Consider the following 18,590-nt stretch of genomic DNA (forward strand, 5'->3'; position numbering starts at 1 on the left):
GCTTTCACAGTCTGTGATGAAAAATCAGTCATTAACCTAATTGGTTTACCCCTGATTGTAATCTGCCTCCTTTTTTTCGTAGCTTTTAATATTCTCTCCTTGTCCTGTATGTTGGCTATCTTCATAATTATATGTCTTGGAATGGTCTATTACGATTTTGAATGTTTGGGGTCCTCTAGGCTTCCAGGATAACAAACTCTCCTAAAGTTCAAGAGTCAAATAGACTACAACACAATAATTATGGGTGACTTCAACACACTGCTCTCTCCATTAAACAGATCCTCCAGACAAAAACTGAATAAAGAAACTATAGAACTCAACAGCACAATCAATAACCTAGACTTAACTGAGATTATACATATATATATATATATATATATATATATATATATAATATATATCAACCATCATCAAGTGGATACACGTTCTTCTCAGCAGCACATGGATCCTACTCAAAGATAGACCATATATTATGCCATAGGGCAACTCTTAGTAAATATAAAGGCGTGGAGATAATACCATGCACCATATCTGATCATAATGGAATGAAATTGGAAATCAATGATAAAAGAAGGTAGGAAAAATCCTACATGACATGGAAAATGAACAATATGTTACTGAACGATCAATGGGTTACAGAAGACATAAAGGAGAAGATAAAAAAATTCTTAGAGACAAATGATAATACAGACACAACATACCGGAATCTATGGGACACAATGAAAGCAGTTTTAAGAGGGAAACTCATTTCTTGGAGTTCTTTCCTCATGAAAAAGAAAAACCAACAAATAAATGAACTCACACTACACCGCAAAAATCTAGAAAAGGAAGAGCAAAACAACAGCAAATTTAGTAGAAGACAAGAAATATTTAAAATTAGAGCAGAACTCAATGAAATTGAAATAAGAAAAAACCATTGAAAGAATCGATAAAACTAAAAGTTGGTTCTTTGAAAAAATAAATAAGATAGACAGGCCCTTAGCCGTGCTAATGAAGAGAAGAAGAGAGAGAACTCAAATTACTAACATACGGGATGAAAAAGGCAATATCACAACAGACACTAAAGAAATACAGAAGATAATTAGAAAGTATTCTGAAACCCTATATTCCAATAAAATAGAAGATAGTGAAGACATCAATAAATTTCTTAAGTCATATGATCTGCCCAGATTGAGTCAGGAAGACACACACAGAATTTAAACAGACCAATATCAAAGAGAGAAATAGAAGAAACCATCAAAAGACTACCAACCAAGAAAAGTCCTGGACCGGATGGGTATACAGCAGAGTTCTACAAAACCTTCAAAGAAGAATCAATACCAATACTTTTCAAGCTATTTCAAGAAATAGAAGAAGAAGGAACTCTTCCAAATTCATTCTATGAGGCCAACATCACCCTGATCCCGAAACCAGACAAAGACACTTCAAAGAAAGAAAACTACAGACCAATATCTCTAATGAACTTGGATGCAAAAATTCTCAATAAAATTCTGGCGAATCGAATACAAAAGCATATCAAAAAACTTGTGCACCATGATCAAGTAAGATTCATCCCTGGGATGCAAGGCTGGTTCAATATACGGAAATCAATAAATGCTATTCACCACATCAATAGACTTAAAGACAAGAACCATATGATCATCTCGATAGATGCAGAAAAAGCATTTGACAAAGTATAGCATCCCTTTATGTTCAAAACACTACAAAAACTAGGGATAACAGGAACTTACCTCAACATTGTAAAAGCTATATATGCTAAACCTCAGGCTAGCATCATCCTAAATGGAGAAAAACTGAAGGCATTCCCTCTAAAATCTGGAATAAGACAGGGATGCCCTCTATCACCACTTCTATTCAATTTAGTTCTTGAAGTACTAGCCAGAGCAATTAGACAGACAAAAGAAATTAAAGGCATAAAAATAGGAAAAGAAGAACTTAAATTATCGCTATTTGCGGATGACATGATAATATATTTAACAGACCCAAAAGGGTGTACAAAGAAACTGGTAGAGTTAATAAATGAATTCAGCAAAGTGGCAGGATATAAAATCAACACGCATAAATCAAAGGCATTCCTGTATATCAGCAACAAAACTTCTGAAATGGAAATGAGGAAAACCACTCCATTCACAATATCCTCAAAGAAAATAAGATACTTGGGAATCAACCTAACAAAAGAGGTGAAAGATTTATACAATGAAAACTACAGAACCCTAAAGAGAGAGATAGAAGAAGGTCTCATAATATGGAAAAATATTCCCTGTTCATGGATAGGCAGAACTAACATCATCAAAATGGTGATATTACCCAAAGTTCTCTACAGGTTTAATGCGATGCCAATCAAAATCCCAACGGCATTTCTTGTAGAAATAGATAAAGCAATCATGAAATTCATATGGAAAAACAAAAGACCCAGAATAGCAAAAGCAATTCTAAGCAGGAAGTGTGAATCTGGAGGTATAGCGATACCAGAGTTCAAACTGTACTACAAAGCAATAGTAACAAAAACAGCGTGGTACTGGTACCAAAACAGACAGGTGGACTAATGGTACAGAATAGAGGACACAAAGACTAATCCACAAAGTTACAACTATCTTATATTTGATAAAGGGGCTAAAAACATGCAATGGAGAAAGGATAGCATCTTCAACAAATGGTGCTGGGAAAATTGGAAATCCATATGCAACAAAATGAAACTGAATCCCTTTCTCTTGCCATGCACAAAAGTTAACTCAAAATGGATCAAGGAACTTGATATCAAATCAGCGACATGGTGTCTGATAGAAGAAAATGTTGGCGACGATCTACATACTGTGGGTTCGGGCTCCAAATTCCTCAATAGGACACCCATAGCACAAGAGTTAAAAACAAGTATTAACAAATGGAACTTACTTAAACTAAAAAGTTTTTTCTCAGCAAGAGAAACAATAAAAGAGGTAAATAGAGAGCCTGCTTCATGGGAACAAATTTTTACCCCTCACACTTCACATAGAGCCCTAATATCCAGAATATACAAAGAACTCAAAAAATTAAACAATAAGATAACAAATAACCCAATCAACAAATGGGCCAAGGACCTGAACAGACACTTCTCAGAGGAGGACATACAATCAATCAACAAGTACATGAAACAATGCTCACCATCTCTAGCAATCAGAGAAATGCAAATCAAAACCACCCTAAGATACCATCTCACTCCAGTAAGATTGGCAGCCATTATGAAGTCAAACAACAATAAGTGTTGGCGAGGATGTGGGGAACATCCTTGTACACTGCTGGTGGGACTGCAAATTGGTGCGGCCAATTTGGAAAGCAGTACAGAGATTCCTGGGAAAGCTGGGAATGGATCCACTATTTGACCCAGCTATCGCCCTTCTCAGACTATTCCCTGAGGATCTTAAAAGAGCGTACTATCGGGATACTGCCACATCAATGATTATAGCGGCACAATTCACAATAGCTAAACTGTGGAACCAACCTAGATGCCCTTAAATAGATTAATGGATAAAAAAAAACGTGGCATCTATACACAATGGAGTATTATGCAGCACTAAAAAATGAAAAAATCATAGAATTAGCAGGAAAATGGATGGCATTAGGGCAGATTATGCTAAGCGAAGCTAGCCAATCTTTAAAAAACAAATGCCAAATGTCTTCTTTGATATAAAGAGAGCAACTAAGAACAGAACTGGAAGGAAGAGCATGAGGAAAAGATTAACATTAAACAAAGAAGAGTGGGGGGAGAGAAAGGGAGAGAGAAGGGAAAGCATATGGAAAAGGTAGGAGACCTTCTATGTTACACAAAATTATAAGAGGTTGTGAGGGGAAAGGGGGGGGAACAAGGGAGAGATTTGAACAACAGCAGAGGAGGTAGAGAGGGAAGATGGGAGGGGAGGCGAGTGGAGGGGGGATAGTAAGGGGTAGGAATGGTAGCAGAACACAACAGTCACTAATATGCCATTATGTAAAAATGTGAGTGTGCAACTGATGTGATTCTGTAATTTGTATTTGGGATTAAAATGGGAGTTCATAACCCAATCGAGTCAAATGTATGAAAGATGATATATCATGAGCTCTGTAATGTTTTGAACAATCAATTAAAAAAAAGTAAAAAAAAAAAGAAATTAAACAGAACATACTTCTAAATAATCCAAGGATTAAAGAAGAAATAAACATCAGAAAATATTTTAAACTGATAATGAAGAGTTGCCAAATGAAAAAGTATGGGATGCAGTAAAACCAACATTTAGAGGGAAATTTATAGCCTTACCTACACTTCCTATAAAAATTATGAATTGGGGCTCAGTGGTAGTGCACTTGCCTATCATGTATGAGGCATTGGGTTCAATTCTGAGCACCACATAAAAATAAATAAAGATATTGTGTCCATACACAGCTAAAAAAATTCAAGAAGCAAATGTAGAGGGACAAGCAAGAGTGTCAATCACTGCAAGACAAAGTTAAAAAAAAAAAACTAAAAGCTGATTCTTTAAAGAGATTAATAGAATTGATAAACCACTAGTATGAGTATTCCATAAAAGGGGGAAAATAACCTCAGGAATAAAAACATATTGCTAGAAAACCCACAAACATTAAAAATATATGAAGAACTTAATATCAAGTTGAATAAGAATAAAATTAAAGACAAAAATTTAAATTAAAGCAAGCCCAGAGTTTCCACTGATTGATAGAATTTCATCAGTTAGTTAGTTACACATTTTTTGGTCATCTTGACTGTTGAACTCAGGGGCTAAGTAAGTCAAACAGTTATTTAAAAGCTTTCCATGGAGAAAATGTAATGACTTATTGTGGAATCTTTTCAAACATTTAAGGAAGAAATTACCCCATTATACAAATTCTTTCAAAAAAAAAAAAGAAAATATTTCCCAACTCTAAGTCTGTTCTTACCTTGGTAAATAAACTTGACAATAATATCAGATATTTAGAAAATAAATTAGCAATATATAACAGTGAGAAGAAGTCTCTATGGTATACAAAAGCATCTTAACATTTGGAATAACAATTGTATTTGTCCAATTTTTTAAGGAATAAAATATATCAATAGATCCAAGTTTTCAAAAGAATTGGGTAATAAAAAACAAATGCCAAATGTCTTCTTTGATCTAATGAGAGCAACTAAGAACAGAGCAAGGAGGAAGAGCAGGAGGAAAAGATTAACATTAAACACAGTCATGAGGTGGGAGGGAAAGGGAGAGAAAAGGGAAATTGCATGGAAATGGAAGGAGACCCTCATTGTTATACAAAATTGCATATAAGAGGTTGTGGGGGGAATGGGAAAAAATAAGGAGAGAAATGAATTACAGTAGATGGAGTAGAGAGAGAAGATGGGAGGGGAGGGGAGCGGGGATAGTAGAGGATAGGAAAGGTAGCAGAATATAACAGTTACTATTATGGCATTATGTAAAAATGTGGATGTGTAACCGATGTAAACTATTAGAATTAGTGAATAATTTTGCAAAAAAAAAAAGATTGCTTAAAATTCAGCATTCAAAGTCCCTAACATTTATATTTTAATACTAACAAGAAAATGAAATTTGTGAAATGATAATGTTTACAATAACATCAAAACATCAAATAGCTAGGAAATCTAAGCAGAAATGTGTAGAGAAGAGATTAAAAGATTCTACACTGAAATATAAAAAAATATTTTTGGTACAAAGAACTAAATAAGTGGAAGAATATGCCATTTTGAGAATTAGAAGATTCAGTATTATGAAGATTGCATTTCTCTTCCAATTTTTTAATGCATTCAACCCAATCCTATTTATTCTTGTTAATATTTTACAGATATGTTCTAAGTTGCTTTGATATAGACTGTTTCAGGATCCTCAGAAGGACTGATGTTTTGAACTCTCTCTTAGCAGCTTAGTTAACTTGCCACAGGTTGTACAGCTAGTAGGAGAAGATAGCACCGGAAGTACCTCTGTGTTATACATTATTTCTTACTATATTCTTTCTTCCCTCTTATATTAGTTCTATTCTTGCTTGGCACATTTGTTCCTCCTAATATCTCCACACTTGGTAAATGTGCTATAGGATCTAACTCACGTGAAACCCAAATTCCATGTCCCATTTTTCTTTCTTTGTAACATGCTCTATACTACAGAATTTGCATTCATCTAAATAAATCCCTTGATTTTAAAAGTTGGAAAAATTTTTTCCTTACAAAACTGAAGTTTGTAGGCTGATTATAAACTGTCACTTTATCCCTAGTCTTCTTTTTTAAGTATTGCTATTTGAGGTTCACTCTGGAAATGTGACCTAAGAATTTAAGTGACTCTTAGTGGTTCTAGTTGGCCCCAGGAATTAAGATTCCATCTGGAGAAAGCCCTAAATTATTTGGGATCCTGTGAGATTTCATGTGACAAAGACAAACATTTTATGGCACTAAGGAGCTGGATAGTTTGTCTTAGCCACAAGTCTTTGGGGGAATCTATTGAATAGTTCATTTCCTTCTCACCTCTCCTTTAAGCTAAGTTTAATGTTAAAGGAGGATTTTAATTTAAATTTTATTATTATTATTATTTTACAGTGCTGGGTATTAAACCCAGGGCCAACAACATGCTAGAAAAGCCCTGAGCTCTATCTCCAGGCCAAAGGCAGATTTTTTTTTTAAACTCAACCTTATTTGGGCTAAGCTATAGTCTGAAAAAATTCCTCATAAAATATGTCCAGTGCAATGCAAACTTTCCACAATTTTAACAGTATCCCTTGGAATCACATCAAAGATAAAGATTACAATTGAAATATATTGTATAATAATAATTGAACACATAATTTGAGAAGAATATTGTAACATAATTTGAGAAGAATGTAGATATACCTATTAGCCATGGTGGCAAAAACTAAGGTTCAAGAAATGTTGAAGAACTATAGGATTTTAGTGAACTATTGGGAATATGGAATTGATGATGGTGAAGCTAGAGTTGGACAAGATTTTTTTTAAAAAAGAGCCATTATCTGGAACCTAGGTCATGTGATAAACAGTATGCCTCACCTATGAGGAAATCTGAGAGACATACAGCAGTTTCAAACATTGGAAGTTAAAAGGGATTAAAATGTTTGTACTTTGTGGTACTTTAATTGAAAACACTCCTGAAGGCTGGGATGTGTTTCAATGGTAGAGAACTTTCCTTCCATGCTGAGGCCCTGGGTTTGAGCTCCAGTGCTAGAGACCAAGAAAGAAAGGAAGGAGGGAAGGAAGGAAGGGAGGGAGGAGGGAAGAGAGTTAAAGAGAGAAAGGGAAGGAGGGAGGGAGAAAGGGAGGAAGAAAAAAAGGGAAGGAAGGAAGGAAGGAAGGGAAGGAAAAAGGGCAGGAAAAGAAAATTATAATGAACACCAATTAAAGTGTCTTCTGCTAACCTACATATTAACTATCCAATACAGGAACTCAAACCCTTGTATGACTATTTAAATTAGTTAAAATCCTACAAAATTAAATTTCAGTTCCTCAGACACACCACTTATTTCAAGAGCTCAGTAACAACAGGGTTTGGTGGCTATCATACCTGACAGTGAAGTGCACATACTATACAATTCATTCATGGCAGAAAGGTCTATTGGACAGTGCTGATAAAGAGGAAGCATCACATCAAGGTACTCATATTGTGGGTGTGTTAAAGAATATTCAATAAAATTCAATACCATTCATGTTAAAAAAAATTAGCAAATTGTGACCTACAAGAGGATATCCTGAAACCCAAAGAGGACCTTCTTACCAAGCCAGTCAAATCGGCAGCATCTTATTCATGATGTTGGCAAAATAGCATCATTTAGAAAACAGCCTCTTTGCTGTGTATATACAAAAAAAGCATCATAATCACTTTAAAAGCCCCAACTCTTGTGTTACAAATCTGAGTTGATTATCAATCCAATGTTACAAATAGAAAAAAAAAACAGGAAAACATCAAATGCATATTGGCACAGCATTAAAATAACAGACTGGAAATTCTTCCATGAAACAAAGCCAAGCTAGTGGTGTGTTAACACAATGAAACTGCTTTGTTGACTAACTGCTCAACAGGGATCAAACTAGACTTCTGAAATTCATGAGGAATTTTCTAAATTTTTTTTGACTGTGGTCTGCCTTTAGCTCATTATGCATGTATGTGAATATACTTTTTTAAATTTAACTATGTTCTGTTCACTTTTTTGTTGCAAAAGTTCATAAACACTGATTTAAAAAACTATTTGTTTTCAGGCAGTGCTGCGTGCAGGGCTTGCAGCTGCAGAGTGCTCAGCTTGCTGAGCTGGGGTCATCACTTGAGCAGAGGCGCCAGGACCGACTGCATCCTGCTCATGGGGGCCCTGGCAGCATGAGACCCGCAGCCCTGCCCCACCCTGCCCCCAACACACACAATCATGTCTGTCTGATGTTGCTTCTTTCTCAGAGATTATGGCAGTTCCAAGAGGAAATCAGGTGCTGACACCACTACCAAGCCCATGATCCTGGAACAGTATGTGGTGATGTCCAACTATAAGAAGCAAGAAAACTCAGAGCGAAGCCTCCAGGCTGGGGAGGTAGAAGAACGAGAGCGATATAAAATCATGCAGATTTTAAAACGTCTTGGTAAGAAGCAGGGTGGAGATTGGTATTCTGTCTTTCCAAGGGGGATACTGAAGCCCAGAAGGGATAATGGTTTGATAGCACCTCTGAGGAGCAGAGCTGGGTCCCTGAAACCTACCTAGAGGCCCAGAATGGGACACCTCCAAGATGGGGGAAGTGTCCAAGAGACAAAAGGACCATCTGTGGCTCCTGGATCAACGGTGAACCCTGGGCAGGATGGTCAACAGGCAGCACAGACGAGAAGAGAAGTATGTCACCGTTCAACCGTATGTCAGGTAAAGCAAGGACAAGATTGGCTTTGAGAAGTGTATCACCATGGAGGTTATCCAGAAGAATTTGGAGGGCTGGTGGTATATCAGATACCTGATCAAAGAAGGCTGGGCACCAGCATTCTACCCAAAGAAGGCCAAGGATGACCTGCCAACCTGGAAAAAGAATCTGGCAGGCCCCTTGAAGATCACTGGGAACATCATGGAGATCAGCCACCTGTTAAACAAGAAGAGGTCTGGGGACAAAGAGGCGAAGGCCCTGAAGTCCCTTTGCCAAAAAGATTAGGCTTCCCATCCTGTGCAATGCTTCCAATGGCAGTGCCCTCAGTGTCCCTGAGAGGATTGTCTCCAAACTGGCCCAGGGTTATCCAGCTGTGGCCAGGATTGCCCCACAGAGGGCCCAAATCAACTCCCCAAACCTAAGGACAAGACCTCCACCACGCCAAGAATCCAGTTTGGGGTTTCAGCTGCCGAAGCCACCAGAGCCCCCTTCTGTCGAGGTGGAGTACTACACCATTGCAAAGTTCCAATCATGCATCTCTGACTTGATCAGCTTCCACTGTGGATCGAATGCAGAGGTCATTGACAAAAACTCAGGCTGGTGGTAAGTCTAGATCTGTGAGAAGGAGGGCTGGGGCCCACATCCTACATTAATAGGCAAAAGAAGCCCAACATGAGCAGCCGCAGGAGCACATTGACAAGGCCCAGGGTCCTGCTGCCAGCACCCCTCAGCAAGCCCAAGGAGACCAACAAGAGCCAGGGACCTGTGGGTGCCAACAAGAGCCAGGATTCCCTTTTGCAGCTCAAGTAAGAGGAGCCTGAGTATGATATCCCCACCTTTGGCTTTGACTCCGAGCCAGAGCTGAGTAAGGAGCCCACAGTGGACAGAGACTCAGGAGACCAGAAACCTGCCCAGCCCTGTAGGCCCTCACGTGCCTCCTCTCTGCAGTGGGCCTGCTTCAAGGTGGGTGAGTCTTCAGAAGATGTGGCCCAGAGAATGAGGGCTTTGGTCATATGGAGAGGGCACCCTGTCAACCAGAGGCACCTCTGGAAACAGTGACTCCCCAGGGGGCTCCTCACTTTCCCTTGCCAAGAAAAACTCCCCCAAGTCAGGCTCCCCCAAGTCATCATCGCTCCTAAAGCTCAAGACAGAGAAGAATGCCCAGGCAGAACTGGGGAAGAACCACTCCTTGGCCTCCTTTTCCTCATCCATCAGCATCAACACCACCTGATCCTCATCCTCCTCCTCTTCCTCCTTCTTGTCAAAGAACAGTGGTGACCTGAAGCCATGCTTTGCCTAGAATGCAGGCATTCATGGCACTCCCAAGGTTGAGGCCAAGAAGGACACTGATATGAGGACTGGGCTGACCTCCTGTGCCCAGACCAAGCTATTTGTCCACCCTAAGCCCTTCCTGAACCTGACAGAGTCACACAGTCAAGAGAAGATGGACATCAGAACTTTAGGATGCCAACTGAGACCCACAGGCCAGCTCTGGGGGAAGGGGGAGCTCTCAGCAGTCCTAAGAATGGGAATTCAGAGCTTACCCCACACATAGCCTCTGAAGGGCCCAATGAGGGGGGGGCAGGAGAGGCTCAGCCAACATCATCACCCTCCCGGCCACCGCTCTTCCATGTATCTGTAAGATGAGTGGGAAGGACCAGCCACCTCCTATGTGACATGTAGCTCCTACCAGAAGATCCAGGACTCAGAGATCAGTTTCCCTGCTGGCGTGGAGGTGCAGGTGCTGGAGAATCAGGAGAGTGATTGGTGGTATGTGAGGTTTGGGGAGCTGGAGAGCTGGGCCCCTTCCCACTACTTGGTGTCTGATAAGAATGAGCAGCCTAACACTCCTGGAAAAGAGCAGAATGTGCTAAAGAGCAGGCAGAATGAAGGCAAGTCAGAGAGCCTGGAGAAGATCGATAGATATGTGCAGGCACTCAACACTGTCAGTCAGAGGGGAAGGACAACATTAAACCCTACAGATGTGGGACCTGAAAGATGGCCCGCCTCCCAGCTATTGCCTGTAAGGTAGGATACATTGAATAGGGAAGGGAATGACCTGGAACCCAGACATGAGAAAGCTGGGACCTACAGTGCAACTTGGTGACTTCATTGATGGACTACATGTCATTTGGGACAGGCCAACTGGAAAACCCCAATGGTGCCTTTGCTGCATATCTGGAAAAGATGTGGTCATAGGGAGGCCTCCAGCATCCTGCCAGTTTGGCTTTTTTGGTGGCTACCATGTTGCCACCAGAGGTAGCCCTTATTTTGTCCTTATCCATGTTTGTGGATCATGCTGTTTCCCTAGGGATTGCCACCACCCACCATGGCTGGGTGCATGTGAAGACCCCACAGGCCCTGGGTCTTGGAGTTGTCTCATGAGCTCACATCTCTCCCTGGACCAGGCCACTGTCAGTGTCTGGGAGTTAAAGAAAACACAATTCCCAGGTGCCAGCAAGAACTACCTTCTTAGCTGTCATTGCCCTGGCCTTGAGAAGAGAGTTTGCTCTCCTTGGGGTACACCATGGAAGACACAACGCTCAGGTTAAGATGGTGGGGAAAGCCATCATGCTCTCCATCATCAGCACAGACGATTTGGGATATTTCTGGGTGAGCGGTTCCTTTGCATGTTTCAGGAGGGGTTTGTTGATTTGGGGTTTACATGTCAGACTTTTGGTTTGAGTTTTATTTTAGGTGTTGTTTGGACTCCCTGGGGGGTCAGCCTCACATGGGAACAGAAGGAGTGTTGGGTGGGCTTTTCTGTTGTACTCTGTGGAGCAGTGTTTTGTTTTGTATTTGGCTTCCCATTCTCCCCCTAAATAAGCCACGTCATTTTGTTTGGTTTCCACTGTGTGGACTTTGGCTGCATGGCACTTGCTGAAGGAATTTGGGGTTGGGTAAGACCATGTCCCAGTCTTGGCAAAACAGAGAAACTGTCCTTCTAGTTCCTGCCCAACCTTGGTAGGGCAAAAACTCTCCCAGGAGGGAGGAAAGTGTTGTTAGGATCCAGACCTTTGGAGAGAAGACAGCACCCAGGCTGCTGGGTGGTTGCCATTCTGTGTATGTTCTCCCACCAGGGCAGGGCTGAAAGCCTTACAGAGAACAGTGGAGAAACAGTGGTGGCCACCACCCTGGGTGGAGGGGACCCCAGCTGGGCCTCCTGGGTCAGACTGAAGAAGACATCACCAGCCACTCTTCTGGACTACAGGCAATGCCATGGTTGCTCGCGAAGTAGGAGGACCCCTGTGCCTGGATCCAGTCTGGTCTTCCCAGGGGCAGTGCCCCTGTAAAGAGAGAAGCAAGAGAGTGACATTTCCTGCAGGTCTTCTGTCAATTTTGGGTTGTTTTTCCATTGTTGATATCTGAGAGGGACTCTCCAGAAAGAAGCCCAGCCAGCTTCTCTAAGGACTCACCCTATGTTGGGAGTAGATTTCTGCACGTGCCTTTGATTTCAGACAGATCAGGCTTCACAGCCACTGAATGAGCTGCCAGAATCACCAGACAAAGGGCTGTTGTTTCCTAAAGAGGAGGGAGGCCCTGCCCTCACCTGCTCCTCCCTAGCAGACCTTCACCCTCTCACCCCACCCTCCAGGATTCCAGAGGCCTTTCCCAGAGGCCCTTGTCCCTCACCACACACCAATCCTGGCAGCTTTAGCAAACTGCTCGTGTTCTTTGTCAGAGGGCCATGGTGAGATTGTTTTCTTTCCTTTTGTTTTGTTTGTGTTTGTTTAAAATCAAAATTAGATATTTTCTTCTGCTGAACAGTATTAAATCGAGCAGGATGTTAAGATAATCTGCTAGATTGCAGTACTAATGGTAGTGGATTAGTGTCTTCATATTAACATTATTTTTACTTACTTGAACAATAATAATAAAGAAGTGGATCATTATGTTTTTAATTAATGCACTTTAAGGTGGAATGAAAAGAAACTCAGAGAGCAAACTGCATTACTTAAAGATGCAATATATATATATCTTATTTTTAAATAGCACATATTTATTTTAAAAAGTAATTTATGGTTATTTAAAAAAAACTATTTGTTGCTACTGCAGTTTTAGATACTAGTAGAGCTAAATTCAAATTTATATATGAAAATAAGGCCCTGTATGATAACTTTGATCTGAAATCTGGTATCAGTCATCATAATGTCTAAAAACCACTGCACTGAAGCTTTGTAATTCCTACTTATTCCATGCTGACCATAATACAAAGTGCTTAATTCCATTTATTTCATTTATTTCTATAACGACTATGTGTTATGAAGTAGGTATTATTAATCCTATTTCCTAACAGGCTGATTTAGTTTAATAATGTGCTCCAAATTGTAATCCCAATGAGTGGTTCAGTCAGAATTTGAACCAGCCCCTTCCATTCATTTTACTGTCACAAGATCTAGGGCTCCTAATGAGGAATATTTAAAAAATATATAAGTTAAAATTTTTAATTTTGACTGCTTATTAGATGCCAGGTAATTCTAAGCCTGTTCCTTAGTAGACCATTAACACCACATGACAATAGAGCTCCATATTGGAGTCTGTATTGATAGAGGAAGGCAGGTAGGGCTAGAGCAATGGACTTGCCCAGGGAAAAACTAGAGCAGGAGCTGAACAAGCACCCAGGCAGCTGACTGCAGAGCCTGCAATTTTCATGGTGCTAGAAGTTCTGCAGGACTGTATAAATGCTCTGGTGTTTACCACCCAACTATTGTGGCTCAGCTTCCTTCTATCAATGTGGAAAAGGGACCAGGACAGCAAATCACAGGAGCACTGCATGGGAAACAAGGAAGAGAGATCAGCAGTCCCAGGTGAAGAAGGAGGTCAGATGAGATGATGAATCTGCAAGTGAGGCTGGTGCGCAACTATGTGCAAACCACTGCCCAAGAATGTTGGAGAAGGACCAGGTGGCAGGGAAGAGGATTGTGGGTTGTGAACATGGCTAGTGGCAAAACTGTGAGACAAGTATCAAGGTGCACAGTTCCACTATCCCAAGATATACAGTACACAATAAAAAATGTTGATATTAACAAGGTAATGATAAAGTGCACTGAGAATTCATTAGGTCAGGTACTGTCCTAAGTACTTTTCATCTCACTCAACAAACTCCAACAAACTCCTTGTTGATCTACAAGATTATGCATGTACGAACTCAAAATTGGCCATTTAATTAAATGCCATTCAACTTTGGTTTGTAAAAAAAAAATGACACACACCAGGTACAGTGATAAACGTTTGTAATCCCAGTGAAGTAGGAGAATTTCAAGTTCAAGTGCAGCATGGGCAATTTAGGGAGAACTCAAAATAAAAAGGTCTGGGGAGGTAGTTCTGTGGGTTCAGTTCCTAGTACCAAAAAGAAATAAAAAGAAAGAAAGAAAGAAAGAAAGAAAAAAAGAAAGAAAGAAAGGCATTTGTCTCTTTTGTCAGGAAACATTAAGTTCTTGCCCTTGAACCAAGGTCCTCTTGAAAAAAAGAATTCAATACATCTCTAGATCTTGCTCAGCTTCAAATTCTTGAACTGCTTTCTGAGTGCAAAAACTATTGTGGCCCAAAGAAGCCATGATGTTCTCTAAACCTCCTGAGCTCATTATGCACATCACTACATTTTGTGTTTTGGAACTTATAAAGACAGTGTGATGATTTAAAGTTCCATTGATTTTTCATTCCCATAATGAAAAAGCAGTCTTTTTTAGTTCATCTTCAACAAAATACTGTTGTCGAACTGATAGAGTTAGCCAGAAGCAACTTCATTTTCTAGACTGGAGCTAAGTGCTTAAGTATAGAAATAGTATTTCTAACCACAATGGTTAAAATAAAATCTTTACCATATAAATTATATGGTTCTAAAAAAGAGTTTGACTTTAAAAAAAAGAGTTGTCCTCGGTTAAGCATAGCTTTTATTTTCCAAATGACAATTGACAGCTTCATTTTCTAATATTTTCCATATCAGCCAAAGGTTGCCAAATATATTTACATATTGTTTTACTAAGATTTGTTTTTTCCAGTTTTTAACAGTGACCATCATCGGGATGCACCTAAAGTTCTTTCTGAATATTATTGTTTAGTTACATTTTGTTATTTAGCTTTTTAAACATGTTTATAGTCTTTCAAGACATGAGCTTCAACAAGAAAATTATACATTTCCAATAAAATTCAATGCTGAAAATTTGGACATTTTATGTAATGGTGAAAGAAGTTCAAAACGGTGTTAAAGATTAAAAAAATTAAAGTATGTGCAACAGAGCAGAAATATTTGGAGAGTGATGAACTATTACTGGTTTTAAAACAAGTAACATGACTTCTTTAAAGCTCACAAATCAAAGACCAGATTAATTGTATTTCTTTTATTGTAAAAAGGATGCTTTATCAAACTGTTAACTTTTAAAAATTTGGTACAATATAGTTTTTATTTTTTAAAAAAGATAAAGTTGGTTTTTAGTCCAAGGAGTATTTATATTATCACCAAGGCCACTATGTACAAACACAAGAGGGGAGCTTTATTTCTTGGTCTCTTCCTCCTTGGACAGAGTCTTTATGATGTCCACCTCCTTGGCCTGGAGAGTTCCTCCTAGCACTTGTGTGCCTCCTTGTTCTTATACCTGCAGGTCTTAGCCTGGTCAGCCAGAAGCTTCTTGTCAGCCTTATCTGCCTTCAGCTTGTGGATATCCTCCATGAGGATCCACTTGTTCTAGTTCACATTGCCCTTTACCTTCATATAGAGGCTGTGATACATGAGGTGGTCAATTATCTCTGAGCAGCCTACACAGAATCTGAATCCTCTGCACCAAGGTGACCTTCTCCTGCATTGGAGCATTAGCTGTACTCTTCTGCTTACCTATTCCCACATGCCTGTGCATCTGGGGAGCCAAGGTGTTTTTCTGACATGCAGCCCCAGAATGGATAATCATTGTTTTGTGGATGATCAGCCCATCTTTGATCAGCTTCCAGATCTGATGATGAGAGTTGGCCTTGGAGATTACATTGGTCTCATAGGGATCCAACTAGACATTCTTTTAGCCACAACAGAGGACACTGGAGGAAAACCTCTTCTGAAGCCTGAGCATCCTTCTGGCTGGGGTTGTAGCTGTGAAAGGAAAGAGCCCAATATAGTTTGAAGCTTTTCATAATATATATAAGATTTAAACATTAAATACTTGTAACATATTACATGTACATAATGTACCCATATATTCATACAATCATCTTCATTTGTTAACAGTGTACAAATGGTTTCATAGTACAGAGATCATATTTATTTGAACTTATTTCTGAGGAGTTCAGTGAATCATTTTAGTTTTTCATCTATCACATTTTATCAAAACATCCTGAATGCAATGCATGACTCTCTCTCTCTCTCTCTCTCATATATATTTTTTTTAATAAAGGTAACATAAAACTCACAGGCCATATCTGGTCTGCCACTTATTTTTTGTTTGTTGGTTTTTTTCCAGTAGGGAATACTGAGAATTCAACTTAGGGGCACTGAACCACTGAGCCACATCCCTAGCCATATTTTGTATTTTATTTAGAAAGAATGTCTCAGTGAGTTGGTTAGCTCTTTGCTTTTGCTGAAGCTGACTTTGAGGATCAAGAGATCTTCCTGCCTTAGAATTACAAGCCAATATAAACAATATTGTATTGTAACACAATCACACTAATTTATAAGTTGTCTGTAATTGCTTCCTTGCTACAACACCAAAGTTGAGTAGTTGGGACAGAGAACTACCAGTCTGCAAATCCTAAAGGATTTACTATCCTGTTACCAAAAAAAAAGTGTGCTGACCCATGGGCTTCATGAATGTGTCATATTGTTAGCTAAATATTTCACTTGCTATTCCAATAAGTGTCCTTTTTATGTTTGGAAATTTCCTCTTCTGGGTTTTGACTAATGTGTTTAAAATAGAATACAATATGAAAAAAGCCTAAATGTCTATATTAGTATATGCATATTATATTCAATAGTACTGAATATTGATTTGCATGATCATATTATAGCTGATTTATATATATATATATATATATATATATATATATATATATATATATATTGTGTAATTTTTGTAAACAATCTATTTTAAGGACACATGTCTCATCTGAATTTGTGGTCACTTAGACTTTATTCAAGGCCAAGAGGCATACACTTTTCAACATTATGAATCACACCTCCCTTGACTTTGAGCTAAAATGTATTTTATAGGAAGTTGTATTATAGTTCTCAACATAATTAAAAACTAGAGGGATATAAATAACTCTTTTTTGCCCCAAGGCCTTGGGTTCCCCCCTACACCCATTGTGTGAAATATAAAAGAATCATATTATTTATAGAAACCTAAAGAGAAAATAATGGTAGCTAACATTTGTTGAACTTCCATGGTACTTCCATGTACATTTTCTCATTTCATCTGAACCAGAACCTCAAGAAGAAGAGTGGTGTATTACAAATATGAAAATGAAGGCTTAATTAATATACTGGCGCAAGATCACACAACCCATAACTGACAGAGCTATAGCTCACATGAAGAGTTGTTAGGTTATCAAGGCAAGGCTCTTAACCACTATCTCACTATTAAATAATAGGAGTGAGTATTTATACACTTTGAAATACCTTCACACAAGGTGACACATGTTAATTATCTTGATTTAATTATTTGTAAAATCATTAACATCACTTTATACACCATTATGCATCTAATTATAAATTTAATTTAAGTATAATTTATTATAACAGTTTCTAAATAAAAAATACTTTCACCTGCCTTTAAACATGGTAAGATAACCAGGCTCAAGAATATAACAGAGTTTCCTGGTAAACTGATATCTTCATTTCCTTCACTGGCAGACCTCAGTGGGAATGTCATTTTTTTTTCTGCCATTCCTTCTTGTTGCCTACTCTCTTTTCTCCATTTCCAACACACCTGTATACCCTGGAGTGAGTTGAGAAATCATGCCTTTGTGGGATCTCTGGCTTCTCACCCTATTTATAATCCTCAGCCTGTAGACATGTCTCAGTTTCTGAGTCTAGTAAACAAGAAAAGGAGCTGCTATCTCTCCTGTGCAAATCACTAGTCTGGAAGGTGACTTACTGCAAATGGCAAAGAGAGCTGACCCACGGGAAGGGGCAACAGGGTTGAGTTCCCCTGGGTCCCCTACCCTTAAAAGTCTTCATGGCTGGTAGATTGAGTGTAGTTGGTAGTAAGAGATTCTCTGAGTGATGAGATATCCTCTAGTCATCCGTCTTTGTCACTTAAATACTCAGTTACATATGTGTAAGAACATTTGAAAATGCTTCTTGCAGGGCATATATCTCAAAATTTACAAATACAAAGATAGATAAGGTGTGTTTCCTGTGATGAACTTTCAGTCTAGAAATTAGTTTATTCATTAATTTACTTGATAAAAGGTAATGCAACAATTGTTAGGCCCAGCCTGGCTCATGCTCTTTTCTTTGCCCCAAGGCCTTTGGTCCCCCCAACCCCTTTGTGTGAAATATAAAAGAATCTTATTATTTATATAAACCTAAATAGAAAATAATGGTAGCTGACTTTTGTTGAGCTTCCATGGTACTGTCAATTCTGCAGTTTATTCCAGGAATGCCTGAGTGGCCCTGTCACATAAAACCTGATACTGTCACTTGGTCTGGGGACTGAGAGGGATGGCAACCTTCATCATTTTTTATCCTTCATTATTCTCATTGGGTAAACAACAAGGTGATGCCCTGATGTAGATCAACACAACA

The 18,590-nt window shown here is 39.0% G+C and overlaps 2 pseudogenes; one reads left to right on the top strand and one right to left on the bottom strand.

Moving 5' to 3' along the window:
- The first annotated feature begins 8,382 nt into the window (after positions 1–8,382).
- LOC143402178 (SH3 and PX domain-containing protein 2A pseudogene) lies at positions 8,383–10,889 on the top strand (annotated as a pseudogene).
- A 4,462-nt stretch (positions 10,890–15,351) lies between these two features.
- On the bottom strand, positions 15,352–15,918 carry LOC143400871 (large ribosomal subunit protein eL19 pseudogene; annotated as a pseudogene).
- Between the last annotated feature and the right edge of the window lie 2,672 nt (positions 15,919–18,590).

This window comes from Callospermophilus lateralis, chromosome 6 (genome assembly GCF_048772815.1).
Source record: "Callospermophilus lateralis isolate mCalLat2 chromosome 6, mCalLat2.hap1, whole genome shotgun sequence".
Classification (NCBI taxonomy): domain Eukaryota; kingdom Metazoa; phylum Chordata; class Mammalia; order Rodentia; family Sciuridae; genus Callospermophilus; species Callospermophilus lateralis.